At 48.1% G+C, this 20802-nt stretch overlaps 1 long non-coding RNA gene across 1 annotated transcript; it reads right to left on the bottom strand.

The window, feature by feature from the left end:
- Positions 1 to 301: 301 nt before the first annotated feature.
- LOC119129563 lies at positions 302 to 20592 on the bottom strand. Its single transcript, XR_005099259.1, has 3 exons — positions 20582 to 20592; positions 16173 to 16179; positions 302 to 764 (listed from the first exon to the last, which is right to left on the bottom strand). It is a non-coding gene; the product is annotated as an uncharacterized LOC119129563 (long non-coding RNA).
- Between the last annotated feature and the right edge of the window lie 210 nt (positions 20593 to 20802).

Raw genomic sequence — 20802 nt, forward strand, 5'->3', positions numbered from 1 at the left:
TCAAAGTGCTCAGAAATATATATCAGATCATAAAGTTATAAAAACCTTTGTCATTACCACCTATCAGAAATGTCTAGTTATGTCTTATTTATTGATTTGGTGTGTAGGTATAATTATATGCTTAAAATGTTTCTTTTATTGATTTAATATGTGAATATACTTGTCTGCTTATGTACTTTATTCAGTGAGGTTTGAGCATATCTGTTTTTGTAGCTAGGCAGGACTTTTTCTATTTTGACCCCATTCCTTCACTACCTCTGTTGACCCCAGTTTAACTGAGGTCACCAAAACCGTTGATACCACCAGGGTCCCTCTGTTGGCACACCATGTCCCTCTGTGGAGCCGCTTCAAGTCCCTCTGTGGGGCCGCCAATGAGTGAGAAAAATAAATATAGATAAAATTCATACCCAGACATTTGTAAAAGATGGAGAGTGGAAAGGCAATTGGCCTAGACGACATTCCAGTGACAGCATGGAACTATCAAGGAGAGATGGCAGGGGAGATTCTTAAAAAGCGAGAAGATTCCTGGAAAGGTGCTGATTCCTATTTTTTATTTCAGACCACGGCAATGCGCAGAACTGTAGTAGCTACAGAGGTGTTGTTATGTTGATTAAGCAAAGCATGAAGTTATGGGAAAGAATGTTAGAAGCGAGGCTTGGAAATCTCTACTGGCCAAAATAATGGAGAGTGTGGCAGAGATGAAGATGTTGCAGGACATGCAGATGGTTGGTGTGACAGGACAGAAAGATATGGAAACGCTTGCTCTGCTGTCGCGGCCCCTAACAGGAGCAGCCGAAAGAAGAGGAAGATGAGAAAGAAAATGTGAGAGAAAAATACATGAACAAATAACGAAATACATACATACATATATATGTACATATAGACAGACAGCCATCGAACGATCGCCCATTCGGTCACTCAGTCATTTGGTCTCGGTCATTCTGTCACTCTGTCACTCAATGAATCAGTCAATCAATCAATCAATCAATCAATCAATCAATCAATCAATCAATCAATCAATCAATCAATCAATCTCACTCACTCACAAGTGTTAACTAATTTGTAATAGTATTGCAAGCAGTTTAAACTCTAATGCAGTGGTTCCCAAAGTGGGCGGTACCACCCCCCTGGGGGCGGTGGAAAGATCTGGGGGGGCGGTGAGGAAGAAAGGGGCGGTAGGGGGGCGGTAGGGGGGCGGAATTCACTGGGGAGCCAAAGGGGGCGCCAGCCTGCAAAAGTTTGGGAACCACTGCTCTAATGGAATATGTGGATGTCCATATCAGTTTTATCAAATTCTAATCTACTTTACCGAGCTGTATAAGGCACAGGTGTCAAACTCAAGGCCCGGGGGCCAGATGCAGCCCGCCACATCATTTTATGTGGCCCGCGAAGACAAATTGTTTGACACCCCTGGTATAAGGGATAGCCTTCTCAAAGCATAGTCATCGTAATTTATTCAATCTGTTGTTTTACTAACATTTAATCATTGATCAATCACGTATCTTAAATCATGCTTTTCCTCCTTTGAAGCGGCTATGTACTTCAAACCCAAACGGCACCATTTTATAGGGAAAGAAACATTTGTTGAATCTATTTGTTTCCGACCAGCTCAGTGGCCTAGTGGTAGAGTGTCCGCCCTGAGACTGGAAGGTTGTGGGTTCAAACCCCGGCCGGGTCATACTAAAGACTATAAAATGGGACCCATTGCCTCCCTGCTTGGCACTCAGCATTAAGGGTTGGAATTGGGGGGTTAGATCACCAAATGATTCCCGAGCGCGGCACCGCTGCTGCTCACTGCTCCCCTCTCCCCCAGGGGATGGATCAAAATCACACGGGGATGGGTTAAATGCAGAGGACAAATTTCACCACACCCAGATGTGTGTGTGACGATCATTGGGACTTTAACTTTAACTTTAGAATAGAATGCCCTTTATTGTCATTTTACAACTTAGTTGTACAACGAAATTCGGATAGCTGCTAAAACAGGTTTTGTAAATAAATAAGACAAGACTGGATACCACGTTGCATGTTTAGACCAGATGGTACGCCACACATACATATTGTCGTCTAAAAATGGTGGTAGATGATAAAAGTTGAATCTATAGCTCACTGAGCAACAAAGGTGAGTGATGGTTTGTGCATGTTAATATGTATTTAATGTTAATATTTTTGTCAAGGTTTGTTCATGGACAATTTTTTCAATTTCTCTGTGGTAAAAAACCCTGAATGCAAAATTGGCCAGTGCTTTTGAGGTGTGATAATTTTGTCATTTCTGGATATTTCTTTTTTTTTACTTTGAGCCACTCAAAATGTTCAGTGTCATCAAACCTATCCATATAGTATATGTAATGTTTCAATTATTTAATTATTTTTCAGGCCATCTGTGAGCAAGATTAGCATTGTCTTGCTAACATAAAAGATAACTATGTTGTGTATATATATGCAGTTGCGCGATCGGACAAAATTAAGCTCCCCTGCGCACTGAGGTCCACTTAAATTTTGGAAAGTACATCAGTACCGTATTTCTCGGACTATAAGTCGCGTTTATTTTCATAGTTTGGGTAGGGGGGGCGACTTATACTGAGAAGCGACTTATATGTGAGTTTTTTCACAAATTTTCAAAATTCAAAATAAATAATAAAGTGAAACCGTGATAAACGAACCGCAATGTAGCAAGGGATTACTGTAATTTGAATTTCAAGTGACGTCAGTAGCGCGGCGCGGCGGTTGTTTACATGAAGGACAAAGATTCGATCACGGGATGACGAAGATGACGAAGGGCCCCACGTACTACCGGCATCATCAGCGGCTTTGTTTGTAAGTGACACGAAGGACGAAGAGTTTGAAGGATTTAATGATTTGAAGTGACACAGAAGGTTTGAAAAACTATTATGGCTTTTACGCACGCCCGGTCCAACTCTACGGATCTTTCTTTCACCTCCGTGGATGGAAGTCGGGGGCCGGCGCTCGGCCGGGTGGCTGTCCGGGAACGGTGGTTGGGGCTCGGACATGGCTTTTACGCACGCCCGGTCCTACTCTATGGAGCTCTCTTTCACCTCTGTGGATGGAAGTCGGGGGCCGGCGCTCGGCCGGGTGGCTGCCCGGGGACGGTGGATGGGGCTCGGACATAGATTTTACGCACGCCCGGTCCTATTCTATGGAGCTCTCTTCCACCTCCGTGGCTGGAAGTGCCACCTCCGGGGATGGAAGTCCACGCCGCCAGACGCCTGGAAGTCGACGCCGGTGCTTGGGGCCGTGTCGCAGTGAACTATTTATGTTATAGTTATTTGATATATTTTATTTTGTGTAGCAACTTGTAATATGTTTTTATCGTTACAGTTCAGTAGTTGTTGGCTCGTTGGACTCTTGTTTTGTTAAATAAAGAGCCGTTTACCAAACCCACGTCTTTCCTGGTACTTTGTTAACGCTACAATATTGTTATAGACTAGATCTGTGGAATAACGACGAGGCTGACGTCAGCTGCGCTCGCGCGGCGTTGTTGACAAAGGACGAGGAATTTGATCGATGGATTTAATGATTTGGAGTGACACAGATGGTTTGATAATATTGTTGTTTATATGCTAGTTATTTGATATATACTTTATATATCGTTATATGGGTCTGTGGAATATTTAGAATATTTAGACGTCAGCGGCGCGACACATACACGGCATCGTTTCCATAAAGGACGATCGATGGATTTAATGAATTGGAGTGACACAGATAGTTTGATTAACATGTTATTTATGTAATAGAATGTTACGTCAGGGCCGTTCTCAGCTCTTCGTTTGTGTTTATGTCACGTTAGCTACCTATCGTTTAGCCTGTTGTTCAGTGGCGTAGCCAAGCCGGGGCGAGCCGGGGCGGCGCCCCGGTTGAAAAAAATCGAGCTTTTTCGATTCTTCATTTTCATGCCGTTTTTTTTCTTTCGGTCTTGCGCGAATGTGCTTGCGCTATTCTATGTGCGCGATGTTATCCATTCACCGTTTGCCTCCCGGACCCGGATGTTGTTTTAGCGATCAGCGAACGGCGTGGGTGATGTTCGATTTTTTTTCCTGTGGGCGCGCGCCCCTACTGGAAAAATTCCTGGCTACGCCACTGCTGTTGTTGCTCGTACATGTCTGTTCTTGGTGTTGGATTTTGTCGAATAAATTTCCCCCAAAATGCGACTTATACTCCGGAGCGACTTTTATATGTTTTTTTTCACATTATTGTGCATTTTATGGCTAATGCGACGTATATTCCGGAGCGACTTTTAGTCCGAAAAATACGGTACTTTAAAAATATTTTCTAAATTTCAGCGACGGCTCTGTCACAATAATGCGACCAGTGCGGTGCAGTTGCGCGGTTGGCGACGCGCTACGGTTAAGCGTTCGGCGGTCTGCTGCAGTTGTGTGATCGGACAAAAATTAAAAAATGCTTAAAAAAGGCACGTTTTTTTTTGCTTGGAATGGATTCATTTTTGTGGTCGAAAAACAAGGCTCCACTGTATATATACTATATATAAAATCGGCAGGTGTATTTATGAAAAACAAGTCCAGTTTGAGTTCATGGGGGATATTGAAAGAAAGTGTGATTGCAATAGAGTCAGTCGGCGTTCTTAGCCAAAAGACAGGCATCCACGAGATGAAAAAAAGAGTACCGTATTTTTCGGACTAAAAGTCACTCCGGAATATAGGTCGCATTAGCCATAAAATGCACAATAACGTGGAAAAAAACATACATAAGTCGCTCCGGAGTATAAGTCGCATTTTGGGGAAAATTTACTCGACAAAATCCAACACCAAGAACAGTCATGAACGAGCAACAACAGGCTAAACGATAGGTATGCTAACGTGACATAAACACAAACGAAGAGCTGAGAACGGGCCTGACGTAACATTCAGAGTTATTCAAATAACTATTACATAAATAACACATTTATAAAACCATGTGTCACTCCAATTCATTAAATCCATCGATCGTCCTTTACGTCAACAATGGGTGCGCGCCGCTGACGGCGCTTGCACTTCAAAATATTCCACAGGCCCATATAACGATATATAAATTATATATCAAATAACTATTATCTAAGCAATAATATTATCAAACCATCTGTGTCACTCCAAATCATTAAATCCATCCATCAAATTCCTTGTCCTTTGTCAACAACGCCCGCGTGCGCCCTGACATCAGCCTCGTCGTTATTCCACAGATCTAGTAATAATTCATTTTTAATAATAATTCATTTAATTTATATAGCGCTTTTCAATGACCCAAAGACGCTTTAAGATAAGATAAGATAAGATAAGATAGTCCTTTATTATTCCCTCAATGGGGAAACTCCTGTGTAAGCAGCAGTACACTTAACATACACGCACACACGCATGCAGGGAAGGGGGTAAAAGATTTAAAAAAGTAAAGATATATATAATTTAAAAAAATATGGACAGTATGTACACAATACACTTTTACACAGTATGCACAATATACAGTGGAGATAAGAAATTATTAGATAAAAAAAATAGTGCAAGGGAAGGAAAAACTGTGCAAAAGCAGGTAGAAAGAGTATGAGGTAGACAGATATTGCACATATGACTACACGGTTATTGCACGTTATTATTGCACGTAATTATTGTCCGTTAGCTACAGTGATTTAGCCTGGTTGTATAGTCTGATGGCAGCAGGGAGGAAGGACCTGCGATGCCTCTCGGTGGTGCATCGTGGGTGACGAAGCCGGTCACTGATGGAGCTCTCCAGGGCTCTGACAGTCTCATGAAGGGGGTGGGAGACGTTGTCCATGATGGAGGACAGCTTAGCCACCATCCTCCTCTCCCCCACCACCTCCACCCGGTCCAGACTGCAGCCGAGGACAGAGCCGGCTTTCTTCACCACCTTGTCCAGCCTCTTCCTCTCCGCTGCAGTGATGCCGCTGCTCCAGCAGACCACCCCATAAAAAATGGCGGACGCCACCACAGAGTCGTAGAAGGTCCTCAGGAGGCCGTCCCTCACTCCGAAGGACCTCAGTCTGCGCAGCAGGTGGAGTCTGCTCTGGCCCTTCTTGTACAGGGCCTGAGTGTTACCAGTCCAGTCCAGTTTATTGTTCAGGTGAACACCCAGGTACTTGTAAGAGTCCACAATCTCTACGTCCGTTCCCTGGATGTTCACCGGCGAGGGGGGGTCTTTGCGCCGGCGGAAGTCCACCACCAGCTCCTTTGTTTTTCCAGAGTTAATCTGGAGGCGGTTCCGCTGGCACCAGTCCACGAATCTGTGATTCAGTCCTCGGTGCTCCGTCTCGTCTCCGTTGTTAATGAGACCGATGATGGCGGAGTCGTCCGAGAACCTCTGGAGGTGGCAGGTCGATGTGTGGTGGGTGAAGTCAGCTGTGTAGATGGTGAAGAGGAGGGGGGCCAGGACGGTCCCCTGTGGAGCTCCTGTGCTGCAGACCACCGTGTCAGACACACGGCCTCCTGTCCTCACAAACTGTGGTCTGTTTGTGAGGAAGTCCAGGACCCATAATGTCAGCTGCTGGCAGGCTCAGCATGATGTTTGTTCCCCAGCAGTTCTGGCTGGATGGTGTTGAAGGCACTGGAGAAATCATAAAACATGATCCTCACAGTGCTTCCAGCCCGCTCCAGGTGAGCCAGGGACCTCTGCATGAGGAAGATGACGGCGTCCTCAACCCCGATGCTCGGCCGGTAGGCGAACTGCAGGGGGTCGGCGGAGGAGCTCACCAGGGGGGATGGTTGGTGGGTTCAGTGGAGTTGAGAATGGGCTGGGGGGTCTTGGAGGGGGTGTAGCAGGGGGCGGGGTTGAGGTGAGAGTCCTCGGAGCAGAAGAGGCTCCAGTCGGGGGAAGTTGCAGCAGGGCTGGGTGGGTGGGGGGAGGAGTGGATGGTTGTTCAAACCGGTTGAAGAACCGGTTCAGGTCATTCACCCACTCCTGATCCCTGTCCAGCGCAGGTCTGGAGTTGCTACGTCCTGAGATGGTGTTCAGGCTCCTCCAGACCCCGCTGACATCGTCCCGCTGCAGTTGGTCTTCCATCCTCCTCCTGTAGTTGCTCTTCCCCTCCCTGATCTTCTTCCTCAAGTCCCTCTGCACCGTTTTCAGCAGGTCCCTGTCTCCCGATTTAAAGACCCTCCTTTTGTCCCTGAGCAGGTCTTTGATCTCAGGGGTGATCCAAGGTTTGCTGTTTGCAAAAACTCTGACTGTTTTGGTGGGTATGGTGGAGTCTACACAAAAGTGAATGTAGTCTGTGACACAGCTGGTGAGACCCCGTAGTCCTCACAGAACACGTCCCACACCGTGGTCTCAAAACAGTCCTGAAGAGTCTCCAGAGATTCTTCCGACCAGATCTGTCTGGTGTGGGTGACTGCTGGTTGCCTGTGCACCAGAGGCTGATACACGGGGAGAAGGTGGATCAGATCGTGATCAGATCTTCCAAAGGGGGGGAGGGGGGATGATGTATATGCCTCCTTAAGGTTGGCATAAAAAAGGTCCAGTGTTTTATTTCCCCTGGTACTGCAGGTGACATATTGGCTGAAAGTTGGAAGTGTGGATGAAGGAGAGGCATGATTGAAGTCCCCGGTAATAAGAAGGAGGGCATGTGGATGCTGTGTTTGCAGCCTGCTTACACTGCTGTGCAGGACATCGCGGGCTGCGTCGGCATTAGCATTTGGGGGGACATACGCAGTTATCGCGATAACGTGCGAGAGTTCCCGCGGCAGGTAGTGTGGCCTCAAGCTAACGGCTAGCAGCTCAATGTCCGCGCTGCAGAGTTGCTCTTTGATAGTGATGTGCCCAGGGTTGCACCATCTATCGTTCACAAACACAGCAAGCCCCCCTCCTTTCCTCTTACCGCTCTCTCGTGTCCTGTCTGCCCTTATCAGGTTGAATCCGTCCAGAGCGACGGCAGAGTCCGGTGTTTGCTCCGTTAGCCAGGTCTCCGTGAAAAGCAGCATGCTACATTCCCTGTATTCCCGTTGGTGCCGTGCTAGCGCCGTTAGCTCATCCATCTTATTGCAAATGGACCTCACATTCCCGGTGATGATGGTGGGGAGTGTGGGCTTGAAGCGGCGTTTCTTTTTCCGGCACATAACACCCGAGCGTTGTCCTCTTTTCCTCCTCTTCAGCTCGGGGGAAACATTGGGCTTGTAGCCTGTTAGCTTCCCTTGGCTACAGAGGGCTAACAGCTGACCACGGGTGTAAACAATGGAGCGTTTACTGCCTGCTTCGGTGAATGCTGGAGTGATGAACCAGGTGAAAAATAGGAAAAATAAAAGGGCCAGCCTCACTGTTTTTGCAAACATGTTTCTGCCCGGTAAAAAAAGAAAACACAGTACTGAGAAAAAGAAAAAAAGAGTAAAAAAGAACATAAAACGAGACAATATACAGACGAGTCGACGGAGCTGCTGCAAACGTGTCGCCACTACCGCGGCGCCAACATTAATTAATTTACAGGGAATAAAAAGGGTGGGGACGTACGGGGGGTGGGGGGCGGATGAGAGAGACAATAGGATATAGTTAATAACAGGACATCGGTCAGCAGTGCAAAGGAGATGGATGGACGAGCAGGAGGGGCGGGAGCGGAGGTTGTTGAGGTTGGCAGTACGGGAGGTGGGGGTGACGGGGGGTTGGTAGTCCAGAAAGAGGTGAGCCATTGGGGAAGTGCCGGTCCAGATGTAGCGGCGACGGCGAATGATCCCAGCCTCGTGTGGAAGCAGCAGTGGACCAGGTGGTGATGCCGGTCGACCTCGACTGCACCCGTCGAGTATCTAACTATATTGTAGCGTTAACAAAGTACAAGGAAAAACGTGGGTTTGGTAAACGGCTCTTTATTTAACAAAACAAGAGTTAAACGAGCCAACAACTACTGAACTGTAACGATAAAAACATATTACAAGTTGCTACACGAAATAAAATATATCAAATAATTATAACATAAATAGTTCACCGCCACACGGCCCCAAGCACCGGCGTCGACTTCCAGGCGTGTGGCGGCGTGGACTTCCATCCCCGGAGGTGGCACTTCCAGCCACGGAGGTGGAAGAGAGCTCCATAGAATAGGACCGGGCGTGCGTAAAAGCCATGTCCGAGCCCCATCCACCGTCCCTGGACAGCCACCCGGCTGAGCACCAGCCCCCAACTTCCATCCACGGAGGTGAAAGAGTGCTCCAAAGAGTAGGACCGGGCGTGCGTAAAAGCCACGTCCGAGTCCCATCCATCGTCCCCGGACAGCCACCCGGCCGAGCGCCGGCCCCCGACTTCGATCCACGGAGGTGAAAGAGAGCTCCGTAGAGTAGGACCGGGCGTGCGTAAAAGCCATAATAGTTTTTCAAACCTTCTGTGTCACTCCAAATCATTAAATCCTTCAAACTCTTCGTCCTACGTCTCACTTACAAACAAAGCCGCTAATGATGCCGGTAGTGCGTGGGGCCCTTCGTCATCTTCGTCATCCCGTGATCGAATCTTTGTCCTTTGGAATAGAATAGAATAGATCTTTATTGTCATTGTCACACATGTACAACGAAATTCAAAAAGTGCCAACCGATCAGCGCATGAGATAAAAAAAAAAAAAAATAGAATAAAAAAGATACAAAATACAAGCTAAAACCCACAGAAGAACATACACAGACATATTCATTTACGTTTAGCGGCATTCAATGTGACTACCGCCGTAGGGTAAAAACTGTTGGCGAATCTGCTAGTCCTTGACCTAATTGATCTATAGCGTCTGCCTGATGGCAACAGTTCGAAAAGGGAGTGGCCAGAGTGGGAAGTGTCCTTCAGAATGTTCTGTGTTTTTTTGAGACAGCTGTGTAGGTCTTCCAGTGTGGGGAGAGGGCAGCCAATGATCTTCTGTGCTGTGTTGATGACCCCTTGGAGCTTTTTCCTCTGAGCAGCAGTGCAGCTGGAGTACCAAAAACATACAGTACGTTAAAGTGCTTTCTATGGAGCAGCGATAGAAGGACACCAGCAGTCTTTGTGTGATGCTGTGCCTCCTCAGCACCCTTAGGAAGTAGAGTCTCTGCTGGGCCTTTTTTAGCAGCTCAGAGGTGTTCACGTCCCAGGTGAAGTCCTCCTCGATGTGGACTCCCAGGTAGCGGAAGGAGGACACCCTCTCCACACAGACCCCGTTGATGATAACTGGTGGAATGTCCGTTTTATTTTTCCTCCTAAAATCAATGACCAGTTCTCTGGTTTTAGCCGTGTTTAGGAGCAGATTGTTCTCACCGCACCACTCCGATAGCTGCACCACTTCGGCCCTGTAGGCAGACTCATCCCCCTTTGAGATCAGCCCCACCACGGTGGTGGCATCCGCAAATTTCACGATGGTGTTGCTGCGGTGGGCGGGGGTGCATGTATGTGTGTAGAGCGTGTAAAGCAGTGGGCTCAGTACGCAGCCCTGTGGGGAGCCGGTACCAAGACTGAGAGGCGTGGATGTATGACGGCCCACTCTCACCCTCTGGCTGCGACCCGTCAGGAAGCTCTTAATTCACCTGCAAGTATTGTGTGGAAGTCCCAGGCCCCCCAGTATGTCCACCAGTCTGTGGGGGAGGATGGTGTTAAAAGCAGGGCTAAAGTCCACAAAGAGCATCCGCACATAGCTTCCCGGCTGCTCCAGGTGGGACAGTGCAGCGTGGAGGGCTGTAGCTACTGCGTCCTCTGTGGATCTATTTGCCCTGTAGGCAAACTGGTGGGGGTCAAAACCTCTGAACAGGAGTGATGTGATGTGACCCCGTACCAGCTTTTCAAAGCACTTCATCACCACCGGGGTGAGTGCGACTGGCCGGTAGTCATTAAGGCTGGTGATGTGGCGTTTCTTGGGCAGGGGGACTATAGTGGAGGATTTTAAACAGGATGGGACGATGGACTCAGTAAGGGTCTGGTTGAAAATCTTTGTGAAGACTCCAGCCAGCTGATCTGCGCAGTCCTTCAGGACACGCCCAGTGACGCCGTCAGGACCCGCAGCCTTCCTCGAGTTGATGGTCCGCAGCGTGCGCCTCACCTCGTGCTCCTTCACTGTGAGGGTGAAGCTGCTGCGGACTGTGGGATGTGATGTGGCCGCTCCAGGTGGCTCGGACTCGAACCGGGCAAAGAAGGTATTAAGGACCTCTGCCAGTGAGGCGTCCCCTTCAGCAGCTCCGATGGTGGTTCTGTAGTTGGTGAGATGCTGGACTCCCTGCCACACCTGCTTGCTGTTGTTGCTGTCCAGGTGATCCTCAATCCTCTTCTTATAGGCAAGCTGGGCCTCTCTGATGCCTCTCCTCAGGTTTGCTCTGGCTGTGCTGTAGAGAGCCCCGTCCTCAGACCTGAGGGACAGGGCGGTGTCCCTCTCCTCCACCAGCCGAAGGACCTCCCGGGTCATCCAGGGCTTCTGGTTGGGGTATATCCGTATAGGTTTTTCCACTGTGACAGTGTCTGTGCAGTGCTTGATATAACACAGAACACTGTCTGTGAACACGTTCAAGTCCCGGTGTTCGAAGATGTCCCAGTTAGTCCTGTCGAAGCAGTCCTGCAACTGCTGAGAGGCGTCATCAGGCCAGGTTTTAACAGTTTTAGTGATGACAGGAGCTGATTTCCTGATGGTGGTATATGCCGGGATTAATAGCAGTGACATGTGGTCAGACTGGCCCAGGTGAGGTAGCTGTTTTGCCCTGTAGCCTAGCTTGATGTTGGAGTAGACCTTGTCCAGAGTGTTAACTCCTCTAGTGACACACTTAACATGCTGGTGGAAACTAGGGAGTGCTGCTTTCAAGTCAACATGATTAAAGTCCCCTGCCATGATGTGGACTGCGTCACGATATCTGCTCAGCTGGCTGCTAATACTGCCATGTAATCGTCCAATAGCTAGCTTAGCATTAGCCTCCGGAGGTATGTAAACAACAGTCGTCATGACTACGGTAAATTCACGAGGGATGTAAAAGGGCCTGCATTTAATAGTCACATACTCCAGGTCCGGGCAGCAGTGACTGTCTACAGTCACCATATTAGTGCACCAGTTGTTATTGACGTACATACAGAGCCCCCCCACCTTGCTCTTGCCCGAGTTCTCAGTCCTGTCATGACGCTGTGTGGTGTAGCCTGCTAGCTCGATAGCAGAGTCCGGTATGAGTGGATGAAGCCAGGTTTCAGTGATCAGCACCATGCAGCAGTCCTTCGCGGTCTGGTTCGCAGACATCTGTAGCCTTAGTTCATCCATCTTGTTAGCAAGAGACCTGGCGTTGGTAAGAAACAGGCTAGGGAGCGGTGGTTTGAACGGCCGCTTCCGTAGCCTGGTTAGCGCGCCGGCCCTGCAGCCTCGTTTTTGCCTCCTCTCTCTGCGCTGCCTTCGCTTCCTCCCAGCGGGGATGGTGATCCAAGGGGAGCCGGGGCGCCTGATGATATCCTCCGGTATGTTTTGCGAGCGGTGAAACTCCGCTGCGACACTCAACTCGCAGCAAACCCCTATCCTGAGGAGCTCCTGCCGGTTGTAGGTGGTGTATGATCGACATACAGTGGGTACAAACACTAACAAAAAACAAACAATGCGTAGATCGGGAGAGCACTGAGCCGCTGCAACTGCGTGCGCCGCCATTGACATCCGTTCCGCCATTGACATCCGTTCCGCCATTGACATCCATTCCGCCATTGACATCCATTCCGCCATTGACATCCGTTCATTTATGTAAACAACCGCCGCGCCGCGCTGCTGACGTCACTTGAAATTCAAATTACAGTAATCCCTTGCTACATCGCGGTTCGTTTATCGCGGTTTCACTTTTTTATTTTTTTTATTTTGAAATTTGTGAAAAAATTCACATATAAGTCGCTCCTCAGTATAAGTCGCCCCCCCACCCAAACAATGGAAAAAAACACGACTTATATTCTGAAAAATACGGTACTTCCAAGATGAGTCTAGCGACAATAGAACTGTTTCCATTAATTCCAAAAAACAACTGGCAGAGGGATACCGAACAGTGACAAAAATCTGGGCAGCTTGAGGATGTTCTATTCGGCTATGCAGTTTCATATTTCTCCAGGTCTTTGAGGTCCCGGATAAGCAGGACCCTCGCCTCCTCAACGAGTGAACCATTTGTGCGAATCCAGATTTTACAGTCTCTTCTCCATGTTGATTAGATTTTCTTTTGTTTCTTCAGAACCCTCGCACGTTTGGCTATCTCGGAGTTCCTCTTCGTAAGGTGTTCGTTCACGTACACCTGTGTTCTTCAGTTTCCTTCCTTGTTTCAAAAGCTCAGTTTTGTGTCTTCTGTTTACAAATCTCAGAATGATGGTTCGCTCTGATTGTGCATTTCTTTTGGGAAGAGTATGGCAGGCAGCGATACTCTCCTTATGAATGGAGATGTCGTTTCTGTTGAAGAACTGAATCACCTGATCCTCCAGCGACTGCTTTTCTCCCTCAGTCAAGTCCGCATCGTTGTTCTGTCCTCGGGTGACGGAGTATGTGCGGTGTGTTGTTTTCAGACCGCTGATGATCACGTCCTCTTTCCGTGTATATTGCTCCAACTCGTCAACTCTCTTTTCCAACTCCGCAATTTTCTCGTCCTTCAGCGCGAGTAGGTTGTTTAGTTTCCTCACATCTTCAACCAGACCGCTTATTTTGCCTACATTTTCCACCATTCCATCTTTGCCAGTTCTTTCAAGGCCTTCTTAATCTCCTCCATTTTATCGTCGTCATAGTCGTCGCTGTCCTGGGACGCGCGCCTCCTCCTTCGCCACCGGTCCGCCTAACTTACTGATTTATTTTGTTGGTATTTACATGAAAATACTGCAATTGAATTTGTTTATTTAAAATCGAGTGTGGAAAAATGGAAATAGTAGCACAGGAATCGGTTCAAATTCCCAACTCAGTTGTGGTTAGTGGACTAACAGAAACAGATAGTGAAGAAGTAGCTACTTACCTTCAGAAATATGACGCAATCAACCGTTATTTGCGCATAGATGATCCGATTATCACAAACACATGATAATTGAGTTTAGACAAGGCACTGCTATGCAAGCACTAGAACCCCAGTTGCCTCTAAAGCTTGAAAGTACAACTCAGACTGGCACTATGTATGAAATACTTTGGCAAGTGTTAATACACTTGATGCTCGAAACAAAGCTACAAGAGCATACATGGAGCAACTCTCTGAACTTGCCAGACTGAGTGGACATTCATTAGAGCGAATTTTGAAAGAAGAACAGTCAACTCTTGGTGTGCCTTCATCTGATGGCACTACTTCTTCTGACCCAGAACCTTTACTTGAACATAAGCCGCTCTCAACAACAGAATCAAATGTTCAGGAAGCTGTCTTGTCTTCTCCAACCCTTGCGTTTCAAACCCTCCTGATTCCTCTACTTTGAAATCTCCTCCTGGTGCAACCCAGCCACAAATCCGTTTGAATCTCAACAAAAACCTGACTGATCTCAGCTCATCACAGACTCCTCCACCCCTCTCAACTAATGGAGTTACTCAGCCCACAATTGACATAAATCCACCTCACGTCCAACGAGTTGTGGTTGAAAATGTCGTTCGAAACAGTGAAAATTCTCATCAGTTCAGTACACCTGCTCGACTTCGAGTCTTCTCTGGATGAAGTCCACGTCCAAATAATGATGCTGATTATGACACATGGCGAATGAGTGTTGAAGTCCTCATTAGAGAGGGGGGAAAATGGCGGCGCCCTAGTCGGCTGCGGCTGCAACGGCTCTCGACAACCGGTGAGCATTTCTACAAAATATGCCGCCTAGGACGCTACAAACAACACAAAGATTAGTTTATCCATCCAGTAGGTTAGTATATGATCGCCAGCGCCTGCTGGAGTTACGGTCATCAAGTGTTTTTGGACTCGTAGCCACAACTACCCTAGACTGTTTACGTAGCCTCGGAGTGCTTCGGGCACAAGTCCCAGATGCTCACGATGCAGCGGACTCGCCGGGCAGCACACGCCGGAGGAGGAGCAAGCGTAGGCGGTGTGACCGGCGGCCGAAGCGCGGCTGTCGAGGTGGGCTAACGCCTAAGCTAAAAGCTAACCCCTACGAACCGCCGCTTCCATCCATCTTCCTCTCCAACGTCTGCTCACTGGATAATAAAATAGACCATCTACACCTGGAACTCTCTTCAAAGAGGGAGTTTAGAAACTGCTGCGCTCTCATCCTGACGGAGACATGGCTGAACTCATCAATACCGGATAACGGCGTTAGCCTGGAGGGGCTCGCTACATTCCGCGCCGACAGAAACAGCGAACTAAGCGGTAAATCCCGAGGGGGTGGGCTGTGTGTTTACATCAACAACAACTGGTGTAAAAATGCTAGATCTGTCGCCAGCTACTGCTCTTCGGACATCGAGCTTTTGACTGTTAACTGCAGACCCTTCTACCTGCCCAGGGAGTTTACTGTTATTAGCATCACTGCTGTGTGTGTGCCTCCCAGCGCTAACACTAAAGAGGCCATGAGCGTTCTCTATCGGACAATCGGTGAGCTGCAATCCACACACACAGAGGGTGTTTTCATCATTGCTGGGGACTTTAACCAGGCTAATATGAAGACTATTCTCCCTCATTTTTACCAACACGTGGATTTTCCAACTCGGTGAGAGAACACTCTAGACTTGGTTTACACCAATATAAAAGATGCATTCAGAGCAGCCCCCCGCCCCCATCTCGGCTCTTCAGACCACCTATCTGTTATGCTAATCCCTGCATACAGGCCCCTGCTGATCAGAGCAAAACCCACAGTGAAGCAGGTGAGGGTGTGGTCTGAGGGGGCCATGGAGGCACTCCAGGACTGCTTTGAGTGCTCTGACTGGGACATGTTCAAATCAGCAGCAACATATGACAACCAGATCAACATTGATGAGTACGCCATGACTGTGTCAGCCTACATCAACAAATGCACCGAGGACGTCAGCACCACTAAGAACATCATCACCCGGGCCAACCAACGACCCTGGATGACTGAGGAGGTACGTCAAACGCTACGAGCACGGAACTCAGCCTTCAAGTCTGGCGACAAGGAGGCACTGAGGACAGCGAGAGCCAACGTGAACCGTGCCATCAGGTTAGCGAAGCGGAGCCACAGTCGGAAAATTCAGGATCTTTTCCACGACGCCAACAACACCAGGAGTATGTGGCAAGGCATACGGGCGATTACAGACTACAACTCACCCTCCCCCCCGGTGGGTGAAGTTGATGCTGACTTCCTAAATGGACTAAATAACTTCTTTGGGAGGTTCGAGGCACTAAACAGCACTCCAGCAGTTAAAACTGTTCCCCATCAGGAAGAGGAGGCACTCTGCCTTGACTCAGCCGACGTGTTGAAGACTCTGAGGAGAGTCAACCCACGTAAGGCCCCAGGCCCCGACAACATACCTGGGCGGGTGTTCAGGGAATGTGCAGGTCAGCTGGCTGGTGTCATCACAGACATTTTTAACACCTCGCTGGGCCAAGCCACAGTGCCAGCATGCTTCAAGACTGCCTCCATCATTCTGGTGCCGAAGAAACCTCAAATCACCTCATTTAATGACTACCGGCCTGTTGCACTGACTCCCATCATGATGAAGTGCTTCGAAAGGCTGCTTAAAGAACACATCGTCTCCAGACTCCCCCCAACATTCGACCCGTTCCAGTTTGCCTACCGGCAGAACCGCTCCACTGAGGATGCCATCTCCTCCGCTTTTCACCTGAGCCTGGCTCACCTGGAGGAGAAGACCACCCATGTGCGGATGCTGTTCCTGGACTTCAGTTCAGCGTTTAACACCATCATCCCACGGCATCTGGTAGGAAAACTGGAACACCTGGGCTTCAGCACCCCCCTTCGCAACTGGCTGCTAGACTTCCTCACCAACAGACCTCAGTCAGTCCGGGTCGGACAGAACACCTCCGATGTCATCACCCAGCACAGGCTCCCCTCAGGGCTGCGTCCTGCTGTTCACCCTGATGACACACGACTGCGTCCCCAGGTTCACCACCAATCACATCGTGAAGTTCGCAGACGACACAACGGTGGTGGGCCTCACCAGAGACAACAACGACCTGGACTACAGAGAGGAGGTGGAGCAGTTGGTGGGCTGGTGCAGAGACAACAGCCTGATCCTGAATGTGGAGAAGACGAAGGAGATCATCGTCGACTTCAGTAAAAACCAGCCTCACCACGCTCCACTGATCATCAACAGCTCAGCTGTGGAGGTGGTCAGCAGCACCAAATTCCTGGGGGTCCACATCACAGACGACCTCACCTGGACTGTGAACACCACGGCACTGGTCAAGAGGGCACAGAAGCGCTTGTACTTCCTGCGGAGGATGAGGAGAGCCCACCTGCCCCCACCCATCATGAGGACGTTCTACAGAAGCACCATAGAGAGCATTCTGACAAGCTGTCTCTCTGTGTGGTGTGGAGGCTGCAGCGCCTCCGATTGGAAGAACGTGAGGAGAGTGGTGAGGACAGCAGAGAGGATCATCGGGGCTCCTCTTCCCTCCATTCAGGACATTTCATCTCAGCACTGCGTGTCCCGAGCCCGTAACATCATCAGTGACCCATCACACCCCCACCATGGACTGTTCCCCCTGCTGCCCTCTGGGAAGAGGTTTCGCAGCATCTGCTGCAGGTCCACCAGGTTCTGCAACAGCTTTTTCCCTGCTGTCATCAGACTGTTGAACATTTGAACTGTTGAACTCTAAACTGGACTCTGCATCACACATACACAGAACTGAACATTATGACACTACGAACCACTATCTTGCACTGCCAACTTTGCTGAACTTTTATAATCCATGTAAATTTAAAAGTACGCAACCTGGTTTAGCATTCCTCTGCACACTTTTTAAATACTGTTTTGTTTCCTTGCACTATTACATATTTATCACTGCTGCACTTTATACTTATTTTATTTTATATTTTTATATAGTATGTTATTTTTATTCAACCGCAATATCACTGCATTGTTGTAAGCTGTATGCAACGGAATTTCGTTTTGTCTGCACCCTGTGCAAAAGTTTGTCTAAGTCTAAGTCTAAGATCCTTCAATTTCTGATGTCTTCTTCCACCTGCTACTGTGATAACAAAGCATTTGGGTCCACAAGTGAAACCCACTGGTTACCTTGAACTGCTAGACTCTGCTTACGGTACAGTTGTAGATGGCGATGAACTCTATGCCAGATTCATGAATACACTTCAGAATGATGGAGAAAAGCCATCAGCTTATCTGCAGAGATTGCATGTTGCATTGAGCACTGCTATGAGACGTGGTGGTGTTTCATCTCAGGACTTTGATCAGCAACTTTTGAAGCAATTCTGCCGAGGTTGCTGGGAAAATTCTTTGCTTGTTGATCTCCAGCTGGAACAAAGGAAGAGGAGTCCACCATCCTTTGCAGAGTTGTTGCTTCTTTTGAGGACAGAAGAGGACAAACAGACTACAAAGTTTAGTCGCATGCAACAACATTTGGGCACCACCAAACCTGCTTTTGGTGCTGGCAAACAGCGTGTCATGTCACATTTGCAAACAGTAGAAACCATTGATGAAACAATGCAAAGTACTGAATTTGAGATGCTAAAGAAACAAATAGCTGACCTCAGTGCCCAGCTTAATAGCGTAATAGCAGCTGAGAGTCATAGATCAAACTCATCAAAACGAAAGGAAGCTAACGCTGTTGCTATCAATGCCAAAGCTGAGGCTCACCCTGTGAAAGGAAAGACAGGTCAGAAGAACACACATGAAAAACCAAAGGGTGAACCACGCCCCTGGTACTGTTTTCAGTGTGGAGAGGATGGCCACATTGCATCAGCTTGTGAAAATGAGCCAAACCCTTCCCTTGTGCAGGCTAAGAAAAAACTATTAAGAGACAAACAAGCTGGAAGTTTCGAATGCAAACTCAGAAAAAGCACATTTAAACTAAGGTCAACTCCTATAGAGGGACATATGAGAGTGACATCTGAGACATTCAGTTCCAAACTTGAGAAACCAGCCTTAAAGAGAGCTCACTGTAAAGAACAGCCAATTATGCTTCCCAAGGGCCTTGTCGAAACCAAAACTACCGCTCTTGTAAATATTGCTGGAAGAGAAATCAATTGCCTTCTGGATTCGGGTTCACAAATCACCACCGTACCCCAGTCCTTTTATGAACAACATCTTGCGGATCTGGAAATTCATCCATTAGGCCAGTGCTTCTCAAATAGTGGGGCGCGCCCCCCTGGGGGGGCGTGGTGCAATACCAAGGGGGGCACGCTTTTCTTTTGGCTGTACTAGATTAAAGGGTAATTAGACATCCACTGCAGTAGGTGGGAGTGGCGGTATCACTGGAAGAGCAAGGAGTAGTCGCTCTACAGTGAGGAGCGCACGGAACATACGCACACACAGCACAGCGCAGGCGATAAAAAGTCCAGTGGGACACCATGGAAAAATATTGAACAGGGTTGAAAAGAACGGCGGAGAGAGACGGAGATAAGAGAATTGAGAGTCACACGAAAGCTAAGACAAGGAAATATGACGAAGCGTACGTAGCGCTCGGCTTCAGTGCGACTACGATGGGAGACGAGGAAAGACCGGTGTGTTTACTGTGCCTTACAATGTTGGCAGCGGACAGTATGAAGCCAAATAAATTAAGGCGGCACTTAAAAAATCATTGCACCCCAATCACACTGATAAGATGTTGAGGTTTTTCAGCAAAAACGGGCTGAATGTTGCCAAGAATCATCCCACTTTGTGAATGCTACTTCAGTCAATCAGCAAGCACTCTAAGCATCAACTTTCGGAATCCGGAAGTGCCTGAGAGAGCGGAGGCTTCGTGGCCGTTTGTCTACCGTCGATCATCAGACACAAAGTATGGCTGCGGATCAAGAGGTTTGTACGGCTTCGTGCACCAACTGCACCCTTCTCTTAGAGAGGTTGTCCCTGCTAGAGGGACGTGTCCACAAGTTAGAGCAGAATAGTGCGATAACAGTAGATGTGGCGGACACAGATGCGGACTGTAGTCAGCCCGCTAGCCCAGTTAGCATTAGCCCCAAGCGGCTTGCTAATTGCGATGAAACAGGTAAGACGCATAGCCGTCCAAAGTCATCTCGGTCTACTGGGCCTCGGACTTTGGTCATACGTGACTCCATTACCCGAAATATTACGCTTAAAAATCTAGCCACGGTAATGTATATTCCTGGGGGCAGAGCACCCGACATAGAAGCTAATCTTAGGGAGCTGACTCGCAATAGGCCTTGTCAACAGCGTAGTTCCAACAACACTAGCTACTCGGACATAGTGACACACGTCGGCTCCAATGATGTTAGGATGAGACAATCAGAGATCACAAAGAAAAACATAGCGAGGACTTGTGATCTCGCCAGAAAGATGAGTCGGCATCGAGTATTTGTCTCTGGCCCCCTGCCTGGGAGAGGCACTGATGAGAGGTTTAGTAGATTAGTCTCCCTTAATCGATGGATGGCTGGTGTCAAGTGTCATGGTGGTACGAGATGGTGTAAAATTAGGTATTGAATTTGGCCCAGGCACATTGGCTATCCCAAAACATGTCGTAGTTCAAAATTTCACCAGGAGATGGTGTTAAAGCTTGACATAGGGGTGACCTGATGGAAATGAACAAATCTAATAAATTAAATTGTTAGCAATTGGGAGGACACCACCTGTTCAAACACGTAGCAACGCACAATTTTGGAATAAGAGTTTGCTATGCCATAATTTTAAGATGTAACAGCTTGAGCAATATCAATATGTGTTTAAGTTGGAGGAACCCATTATTGTGTTAAGTACTATTAGGTGTTGAGATTGATTTTTATTAGACAAGATATATGTGATTCATGTTGCAATGTTTTGTCCAACCTGTATTTAACATTGGTGTT

The sequence above is a fragment of the Syngnathus acus genome, chromosome 10 (genome assembly GCF_901709675.1).
Source record: "Syngnathus acus chromosome 10, fSynAcu1.2, whole genome shotgun sequence".
NCBI classification, from domain to species: domain Eukaryota; kingdom Metazoa; phylum Chordata; class Actinopteri; order Syngnathiformes; family Syngnathidae; genus Syngnathus; species Syngnathus acus.